The following is a 9,255-nucleotide window of genomic DNA, read 5'->3' on the forward strand; positions in this document are numbered from 1 at the left end:
CCAAGGTAAAGTAAAGGTTGTTTTATCCTGATCCTCTAGGGCAATCTGTATCTAATTGTAGCCACTAAATCTGTCCAAGAATGAAAATAATTTCTTTCTGAAAAGGGTATCAAGGACCTGATCTATAAATGGTAGGGGAAAATGGTCCTTTTGAGTGGCTTTATTGAGTTCTCTGTAATCTACACAGACTCTCCACTTGCCATTATTTTTAGGAACGATGACAAGCGGGGACACCCACTGACTATCAGATATTGGGTAAATAAAATTAGCACTCAGGAGTTTCTGTAGTTCTTCCTTTACCACCTCCTTCAATGCAGGATTCATGTAGTGCTATGGTTGTCTAACTGGTTTGTAGCCATCCTTCAAATAAATCCGGTGAGTGCATAGTTTAGGGTGGATCCCTTTCATATCTTTTAGAAAATTATATATTACGGAGCAATGGAACACATAAAATATTGCAGAAATATAAACACAGAAAACGCACAAAACAAGAGAGACACAGATATACGTGGTTCACCCAGTTTGGGCTACGTCCACCCCAAATAGCCAGTCCTTCCTTTCTATTATCCAGCAAAATGAAGAGACACAACCTACAGCAAATCCGTTGTAATATCCTCTGTTTTCTCTGACAGTCTCACCTCTCTGTTTCTCGCTCACAGAATATACATCTATCTCACAGCCTCAAATACAATACCCTCATACAAAGAGAGGGGTCGCCTTCTAGGGCAAAAAACCCTAAACTAAACATAAGTTCTACCGTCAGATCATTCGCCTAATGAACGGCCTAGATTGACTAGAAATTACTATACTTTTACAAGGCAATTTTACAGTTGTTTTTAGCTTCGGGGGCGCTGCCCCCGAAACCCCCCGCCAGGGGGGGGCTCCCAAAGGTCGCAGCTGCCCCCCCCTGGACCCCCCCTGTAGCGAATATTTTACGGGTGGCGTTGCTGCCCCCATTTCGAACTGGGGTCCTATGTGGTGATACCTTTGAATATAGAAGATAATCAGCTCCACACCCAACAATCTCCCACTTGGAGACTGATTGTAGCAACTCCACCGCTGCTCCATTTACTGGACAATGACTCCTCTTTGGACCTGGCTGTTTCTCATCTTCATCGTCATCCTTGAAAACCAACTGAAACTGAGCATATTCTCAGTTTCTCCCTGGTTACAACTTTTGTTAGCATATCTGCAGGATTCTGGCTAGTGTGTATCTTTTCCAGCTTCAACTCTCCATTTTCCAACACTGATCGTATGAAATGGTACTTGAGCTGTATGTGTTTAGTCCTGGAATGAAATGCTGAGTTCTTTGCAAGATGAATGGCACTTTGGCTATCACTGTATAACGTGCCCATATCATGCTCCTTACCCAATTCACCCATAAACCTTTGTAACCAAATCATTTCTTTACTAGCCTCTGTAGCAGCAACATACTCTGCTTCTGTTGTTGAAAGTGCAACAACACTTTGGATTTTTGAAACCCAACTGACAGTTGTTCCTCCAACAGTAAATACATATCCTGTAGTGCTCCTCCTGTTATCTCTGTCACCTGCCATATCTGCATCAACATATCCTTGTAGGGAGATGTTTGAACCACCAAAGCATAATGCTTGATTTGTGGTACCTTTCAAATATTTGAGAATCCATTTCACTGCCATCCAATGTTCCTTTGCTGAATTGTTCATGTACCTGCTTACAACTTCCACTGCATGTGCAATATCAGGCCTTGTGCAGACCATTGCATACATTAAGCTTCCAACTGCTGATGCATATGGAACTTTAGACATATAATCCATGTCTTCTTGGGTCTTTGGGCACATTTCCTTGCTAAGTTTGAAATGGCTAGCAAAAGGTGTACTAACTGGTTTTGCATTGTGCATGTTAAATCTTTTCAACACCTTTTGTATGTACTCATTCTGAGACAATGTTAATTTACGATTTTTCCTGTCTCTAGTTATTCTCATACCAAGGATTTGTTTTGCAGCTCCCAAGTCCTTCATTGCAAATGAATTTGCCAATTTTCTTTTGAGCACATTTATTTCCTGCATGTTAGATCTTGCAACAAGCATGTCATCTACATACAATAACAATATAATATAGCTGCCATCATTTTTCTTTTTCAAATAAACACAATGATCAAAGTGACATCTAGTATAACCTTGTTCCGACATAAACTTGTCAAATTTTAGATACCACTGCCTTGGAGCCTGTTTTAAGCCATACAAGCTCTTCTTCAACCTGCACACTAGTTTCTCCTTCCCTTTCACCTCATATCCTTGTGGCTGCTGCATATATATCTCTTCCTCCAAATCCCCATGGAGAAAGGTTGTCTTTACATCTAACTGCTCAAGATGCAAATCTTCAGCTGCTACAAGACTTAAAATGGTTCTGATTGAAGTCATTTTAACAACAGGAGAAAATATTTCATCAAAATCAATACCTTTCTTTTATGCAAACCCCTTCACCACAAGTCTAGCTTTATACCTCTGTTTTCCTCCATCTTCTTCCTTCAGCCTGTAAACCCATTTATAGTTTTTCCTACAGGCAACCTGACTAAATCCCAAGTCTGGTTATGCATTAAGGAGTCCATCTCTTCTTCCATGGCTACCTCCCACTTCTTCCTGCTTTCAACCTGCATTGCTTCTTCATAACATTCAGGTTCACCGGAATCAGTCAACAATAAATAATATAATGAAGGAGAGTATCGTTTAGGGGGTCTACTTATCCTGGTAGATCTTCTAACACCACTTTCAGGTGTTTGGGGTGCCTGTTGCTGTTGTGGTGGTTGCTGTTGTTGATTATTATTATTTTCAGGCACCTTTACCTTTTCAGTGATGTCATCAAGAACTGCGTATTCCTTGTTTTCATTTTCTTTCTTCTTTTCTTGCAACTGATTCTTATACAAGACCTTTTCATTGAATATTACATCTCTGCTCCTAATGATTTTGTGATTTTCATAATCATATAAGTGATAGCCAAAATCATTAACACCATATCCAATAAAGGTACATTTCTTTGACTTTGCCTCAAGCTTTGTTCTATTTTCTTTATCAATATGGACAAAGACCTCACAACCAAAAGGCTTTAAAATAGAGTAGTTTACCTTTTTACCTGTCCATGCTTCCTCTGGAACACCACCATCCAAGGAACTTGAAGGCCCTCTGTTTATTAGATAAACAGCAGTATCTACAGCATCTGCCCAAAACTGTAAAGGCAATCCTGCATGCAATCTCATGCACCTTGCACGCTCCATGATTGTTCTGTTCATCCTTTCTGACACACCATTTTCTTGTGGTGTTCTTGGAACTGTCTTCTCTCTGCGAATTCCATGCTCTGAACAGTACCTATCAAACTCTTTGCTGCAATATTCACCTCCATTGTCTGATCTAAGACACTTCAATTTCTTTCCTGTCTCAATCTAAACCAAAGCTTTCCATTTCTTGAAAGTATCAAATACATCAGATTTATTCTTAATACAATAAATCCAAGTTTTTCTAGTTGCATCATCAATAAAGGTAACATAATAACGAGAGCCACCGAGAGATGATTCCTGAGCAGGTCCCCATACGTCTGTATGCACAAGCTCTAATTTTTCATTCTTCTTTTCTTTCCCAGCTCTGAGAAATCTGACTCTCTTCTGTTTTCCATAAATGTAGTTCTCGCAGAAGTCCAAATCAACATTCTTCAAACCCGGCAACAAATTCCTTGAGTGAAGAATCTTCATCCCCTTTTCACTCATGTGTCCGAGCCTATGATGCCATAATGCTGCATCTGCTCCTTTGGAAGTTAAAGCATTAACAGAGTTAGAAATACCATTGCATAAATACAATGTACCAACCTTTTCGCCTTTTGCTATTACCAGGGCTCCTTTGGTGACCTTCCAAGCTTTATCTGTGAAAGTTGTCACACAACCTTCACTGCCTAACTGCCCTGTTGAAATCAGATTTTTCTTTAGATCTGGAACATGCCTTACCTCCTTTAATAGCCATTGGTTTCCATTCTGCTGTTTTACAAGAACCTTACCCATTCCAACGATTTTACAGGGTTTATCATCACCCAGACGAACTTGTCCAAAATCTCCTTGAACATAATCATGAAAGTATTTCTTATCAGGTGTGGCATGGAATGAAGCCCCTGAATCTACCACCCAGGAATCAGTAATATTTTCGAAAGAAAGAATCAAAGCATCTTGTAACACCTCACCTGTCACATTTGCTTCATGATTGTTTTCTTGTTGTGCATCTCCTTCTTTTCCCTTCCGAGATCTACAGTCTTTCTTTAGGTGTCCTTTCTTTCCACATTTCCAGCACACTATCCCCGATCTGGACTTGGATCTGCCTTTCCTTGATTTACTGTGATATCTATAAGCTCTTTCCTCTTTCCATTTTTCTTCCTCTAGACTCTGCACTCAAAGCATTTCCTGATGTCTCACCGGAGCTTTTCTGTCGCATTTCCTTGCTAAGGATAGCACTGACAACATCATCAAACTTTAAAGTACTAGATCCAGAAACGGAGTTACTAATGGCCATTACCAAACCATTCCAACTTTCTGGTAATGAGCACAAGAATAACAGAGCTCTAACTTCATCATCAAAGTTTACCCCTACAGAACTTCACTGACTTGTAACTGTATTAAAATCATTTAAATGGTTTGCAACAGATCCACCTTCCAACATATTCATATTAAATAACCGTTTCATAAGAAATACCTTGTTTGAGGCCGAGAGATTTTCATATAGTTTCGACAACGTCTGCATCAAACCCTCTGTTGTGGTTTCCTTCGAAATGTTGAAGGCGACTGACGCAGCAAGGCACAACCATATTGTTCCGAGTGCCTTTCTATCGAGAAGGTTCCATTCTTCGTCTTTCATACCCGTCGGCATCTTTGTTTTTCTGCCCAATGGTAGGTATAGATCTTTCTGATACAGATAATCTTCCATCTGCATCTTCCACAACGAGAAGTTTTGGCCATTAAATTTCTCGACCCTAAACTTACCATCTTCCGCCATTGCTCCCACTCAAACCAGGAACCCTTCTTTCCTGCGAGTTTATCAGCCAAATAGACCTTCGGCTCTGATACCAGTTGTTAGAAAATTATATATTACGGAGCAATGGAACACATAAAATATTGCAGAAATATAAACACAGAAAACGCACAAAACAAGAGAGACACAGATATACATGGTTCACCCAGTTTGGGCTACATCCACCCCGAATAGCTAGTCCTTCCTTTCTATTATCCAGCAAAATGAAGAGACACAACCTACAGCAAATCTACTGTAATATCCTCTGTTTTCTCTCACAGTCTCACCTCTCTGTTTCTCGCTCACAGAATATACATCTATCTCACAGCCTCAAATACAATACCCTCATACAAAGAGAGGGGTCGCCTTGTAGGGCAAAAAACCCTAAACTAAACATAAGTTCTACCGTCAGATCATTCGCCTAATGAACGGCCCAGATTGACTAGAAATTACTATACTTTTACAAGGCAATTTTACAGTTGTTTTTAGCTTCGGGGGCGCTGCCCCCGAAACCCCCCGCCAGGGGGGGGTTCCCAAAGGTCGCAGCCGCCCCCCCCTGGACCCCCCCTGCAGCAAATATTTTACGGGCGGCGTTGCCGCCCCCATTTCAAACTGGGGTCCTATGTGGCGATACCTTTGAATATAGAAGATAATCAGGCTCCACACACAACAATATCCGTATAGTCCCATGAAAATTCCTTTTTGTATTTTTGTAACAGCTATAACATCAGTTGGTTTTCCTCAATAGTCAAGTTGGGGTTAATATTCAAAGACTTTCCAGTTTCTATCTCAATCGGACTACTGTCAATATTTGGAGCGGATCTCATTTGTTCAAAATATATATCTTCCACCTCTTCTTCCTCGTTCGCATTTTTAGCAAAAGTGACAGAAAGTGAGTTACTAATAAAACCATTAATGACATCATATTCTGTCTCATCCTTGAAATACTGGGCTTTCCCAAGAGTGAGGAGTGGTAGGGAAAGATCTGACTCAGTCTCAAACTCATCCCACGAAGGGTTGTATACATCCATTTGGTTTTGGGGGGTAAAGGCTAAGGTTCTTTGTTGCATGGCCATCCAATATCACCATATATCTCGATTTGTAGCCTATAAATGCATCCACAGTGGGTAGCCAAGGTCTTCCTAGGATCAAAGGATGCCCCCCCAAATTGGATTTGGGCTGCAAGATACGAAAGTCAGTCGGATACCTCTAGGAAGCTATTGTAATCATGATATCCTCCAACACCCCCTCGGGTTTGACACGGGACCTGTCCGCTAATTCAAGTACAGTAGGAGTATGTCTAAGTCCCTATAGCCCGAGAGTGGTAAAGAGGTCCTTTGTCATTACATTAATGATAGCCCCAAGATCGATCAATTTGTTAGCTATGGGCTGATCATTAATGTAGACAGTGACCGTAGAATTTCCTAGATCATTATACTTAGTTAGGAGAGGCTAAGAAAAAATTAATTCGGATAATCCCCATCACATGTATGGTGCCAGGGTCTTTAGGCTTCCTCCCAAGTTTCTTGATGCACAAATTGTGGCAAAGGAATTCATACATGCAAATTTTGCAACTCCCTAAGTGATCTAGATTTAAACAAGAACGCAATAAATTACAGAGATAACCATAAACACAGAGATGCAGTGGAAATAATACTTCATTTCATTAATGTAAAATACTGAAATATTCTTACAAACAACAATGGAAATAAACTGGCTAGGGCGATGGTAGCTTATCTCTGAGAAGAGATGTGGGGGCTACATGCCTCTGAACTATGTTACAATGAGGCTCAAAGGCCTATTTATTGTTGAGAAACAATGGAAAACCCTTAACATCCCAAAACCTAACCCTAGAAGATGAAATGCCAAATTGTGGGCCTCGTTTTGGGTAAGTTGGTACATCAACTTCCCGGGGTCGTAACTTTAGCACCCGATCTCTGTTTGACACGTACAATAGCTCGTTACAAAATATATGTCTGAGAACTATAACTTTGGGATGAGCAGCATCGGTCCATGGACCCATGTTTCTCCCAGATTTCCCAAAAAACGTCATTTAGGGCCTTAAAACGGCTCCGGAAGTTCAGGACCCGAAAAACTGCTAAAAATAGTAAATTGTGCTACAATTACGAAAACTGAAACATAAAGAGACAGTTGTGGGGGTCCAAGTGGGATAGTTGGGTGGCCAACAACATCCACCTGGATCACTAAGGAAATCAGATTCAGGTTGTGAAGTCATCCCAGGTTCAGCCAATCTCTGAGGATACGGAGGGTCCTGAGTTATGACAATTGAATCAGCTGTTACAGGTGTATCAGCCTTTCCCGAGTTGGTTGTTACAATAGTAACAGTCCTTCGCAGGTTGGCTATTATAGATGTAATTGCTTTTTCTATATCGATTGTTGTAGGAACAGTAGCCATCTCAGAGCCTCTAGCATATCTTTTGGATGGTTCACATTCCTCCTACATAATGATAGGGGAGTGACTTGGTTTAACTACCTTAACCGGTCACAATTGCATTTCATTACGTCCCACGGGGGTAATAAGGTAGGTTTGGAAGGTAGTCGGAGCCTCTATGCCCTGAGTTGTTTTATTTTTTGGGTTTGGGTTAGGTTGCATAGGTAGTTGGGGTTGCATAGGTGGTGGAAGAGTAGGGGTTTGGAAATTAGGTAACTACAGCTGTTGTTGCATGGGTAATCCAAGAAAAGCTCAATTCTGGGCATTTCATCTCCAGTTTTGGTTCCAAGGATATGGTTAAGATTGAGGATATTAGACAAAGGGAGATGGAGACCACTGGTTCCAGGGTGAAGGAAATTGTGTTGAAGGAGAAGTAGGATATTGCCATGGATATTATTGAGTATTATATGAATTGTTCCATGAATTGAAAGAGGAAAAATCTTGAGACATACCTGGAGGTTGTGGTTGCCATGGTCTCCTTGGTGTGATGAAATAAGAGGACTGCACTTCCTCACTTGACTCTCTGAAAACTTCCTTCAGTCTCGGAAGCTCTGGACATTGTCTTGTCGAATGTTCCAGCTCTCAAATATTACACAAGTTAATGCTATTAAATTCCCATTCCCTCAAAGGATGCTTCTTCCGGCAATTTGGACAGAAAATAGCCAAAGGTGTGTCAGCTTATGCTTGTGTCTTCTTGATCTACGTTGTTGTTATCTGGGTAGAGAGAGTACTGAGGATATCGGTCTTGAAATTTTCAAATAAATTCCTTATTTCTGCTCTGGTTACTCCCCGTCTTGCAGATTTTTGTATCCGGGCAGAGGCATCTCGAACTCTGCTTCTCCCCTTAGATGATCCTCTAGAGCATCTTAGACAGATATTTATAATTTCAGCGAATGGTTCCTACGATATATCCCCCTTCCCTAATAGGTTCAGGGTATTAAGGCAGTCATCCCTCATTCCTCTGATAAATATAGTCTTCAAGATTTCCTAGTCTAAATCACTATGTTTAGACCTCTGCAGATTATAGTGGAACCTCTCCACATAATATTCTAGGCTTTCATCCTCCTTTTGTTTCATTCGACATATCTCCTCCCTTAAGTCCCTAGTTCTGCAATAGTCTTGGTACTTTGATAAGAACATCTCCTTCATGTCATTCCATGTTTGAATAGAAGCGAAGCCCAATCCCATGAACCATCTCAAAGATTCCCCTTTTAAAGTAGCAAGAACTAATTTTAATTTATGTGCATCTGAGGTATAATCATAACTTCTGCATAAGACATCGAACTCAAATAAAAAGGTGTCTGGATCTTCCACAGCCATCACCTGGAAGGATGCAAAGGATGATAGAGGAATATTTTTCATAGGAGCTTCACCTATGATATCCCCAATTGGGAACTCAAAGGTGGTGATAGTAGCATTTGTTTTAGCATTGTTGTCATTGTTGTCCCCCATGACTAATCCTTCTAACCCTTGTTGTAGCAGACGTCCTTCAAACTGTTCTTGTGATGGTCTTGTAGATGTGATTAGTGGCTCAAATGTTCTTGGGGTTAGTTGTTTCACCACACTACCTGTATCTAGGTATTGATAAACCAACAGGTGTTCTTCCGTCTCAGGTGTTCGATGTTCCCCCTCAGTTTCCCCTTGCCCCTCGGTCCTCAAGTTCTGGCTACTAGCTTCCCCCTCCTACCCCTGAATCGGATTCTTGGTCTTGGGGGTATGGGTGCTAGCTTTAGAATGATATGGTCCCAAGATAGAGGAATCAAAGTTTTTTGCCTTTGC

Source organism: Pinus tabuliformis, chromosome J, assembly GCF_031772625.1.
Source record: "Pinus tabuliformis cultivar Carrire ecotype Pingquan chromosome J, CPIR1, whole genome shotgun sequence".
Lineage (NCBI taxonomy): Eukaryota > Viridiplantae > Streptophyta > Pinopsida > Pinales > Pinaceae > Pinus > Pinus tabuliformis.